Source organism: Morone saxatilis, unplaced genomic scaffold (assembly GCF_004916995.1).
Source record: "Morone saxatilis isolate NCDOM2014 unplaced genomic scaffold, NCSU_SB_2.0 Contig16, whole genome shotgun sequence".
NCBI lineage: Eukaryota > Metazoa > Chordata > Actinopteri > Moronidae > Morone > Morone saxatilis.
The window spans coordinates 336868-338914 of NW_023339718.1; positions in this window are offsets into that span (position 1 = coordinate 336868).

Here is a 2047-nt window from a genome sequence, read left to right on the forward strand (position 1 = left end):
ACAAAGGAGGAGTGTGATTCTTGGACGCATTTTGATTTTACTCTGCAACTCACAGTGATTGCGTATTAACCAGACTCAAGTGAACATGTTGGTTTGTTTGTAAGTGACAGTGCTGGGAGTCCATGGTCTAGACAGCCTGGAATAGATGACCTCAGGCAGATGGCTTGGCGCTGCAAAACTGAGAGGAAGGACCTGGTGGGTGGACTGAGAGACAGAAAGAGAGAAAAAGGAAGAAGGAAGAAAAAGAGATGGAGGAGAGGAGGGTGGGCAATAGGAGTGATGTTATCTGACAGAAAGGCATGTTGTTTTTTGAACAGTGTTGGTGTAAATAACCAAGTACATTAAGTACTATATTTAAGTAAGTTAATACCATTTTATTCTAGTCAACTACATGTCCGAGGGAAATACTACCACTACATTTATTTGACAGCTATAACCACTGGTTGCTCTCTAAATTAAGAAATAACTGTTTAAGGCCAGAAGCTGTATAGTGGTCCAACTATTTCACAGAAAAAGCTTAGAATTGTGAATAATTACCCCAAAAAAATGATCATTAACACCATTAATCATCTCTTAAACTCTCTCTATTTTGTGAGCCTTTGGAGGGGGGTTGACCCCTAGGTTGGGAGCCACTGAACTAAAATACCTAACTATATGCAAAGTAGTTAAAAAGAGCAAAACCTTGACCAGATACAACAGTAAAATGCTGTAATATAGCACTAACAGGGGCTATTTCCCTGCAGAAGGAGCACTTTTACTTTTGATACTTGAAGTATATTTTGCTGATAAGACTGGATTTTAAAGGCAGGACTTTTACTTGTAATGGAATACTGTTACACTATAGTACTTTTACTTTAGTAAAGGATCCAAGTACATCTTCCACCACTGGATAAGACAGTATTTTTACTGATAAACAGAACTGCAATCACCAGAGTTCGTCTCTTTCCAACTTGTACTCCAGTGACATTTCAAGGGATTAAGGCTCATGAGAAAGAGGAAATATACATGGTTTTCTATATACACAGGTGGAGCTAGAAAGGAAACAGTGGTAGAACTAATTCAAGAAAAAAAGTTTGCTGCATAATCTGAGATAAGATTAAGAAAAATGAATAGGATGATTTGTCTCATTTATCTCATCCTCACATTTCTCTGCCTCTCTGGATCACATCATTTGCTCTCATGACTGCAGTTGTGTTTTTCAGTGATGGAGTGTAACATGCTGGGGCTTAGTTTTGATTGTCACCACAGGCCCACACATTACATGGTGCCACAGTCAATGGGAAAGGAGCTAAATCCCCTGTGATGGAGCACATCTACAGCCTTCCGCCAGCCTGCCTTGCGGGCATCAAGCCAGCTAGGAAACCTGCTAGTCAGTCAATCCATCAGACAGTCAGTCAGCCAGTTGGTCAATGAGCCAGCCGAACTGTCACCAAGTTTATCAGTCAGTAAGACAGGTTTCACACCATTAACTCTACTTCTGTACTGCCTCTTTTCCTTGGGGAAAGAATGGAGGTTGAAGTGATCTACTATGCTCAGACTGTGGCCCCCTGCAGTACAACAGAGGTCATCGCACCATCCCACCCCAAAGGAGTGAACAAAGGGAAATACTATTGATGTATTCAAATCTAACATTTAATTTACAATGATATGAAACATGAAAAAGTAACAATTTAATAAATGTTTGGCAAATAAAAAAAATAGTCACTTGTCATTATTGCATCATAAATTTTATGTCAAACTGAGCCTTTAATCAACTATTTTTTCTCTTTCTGCTTTGGTGACGTTCCTTGATTTTCAAATACCGTTCCTCACCAACTGGTAATGTCAATGTAAAAATTTGCAGACATTAATTAGTGAATAAGGAGGTCGCTGTAAACCAGAGGCCCAGAAAATAAAGTGAATGAGTGAAGAGAGAGGGAGAAACAAAGGGGGTAAGGAAAGTCAATCTATGCACTCAGCAGAGGCTAACTGTTCATTACCACTGTGAGGATTCGAGCACTGAGTTGTTAAAAGAGGTCAGCCTCCACTTCTATCTATCTATCTATCT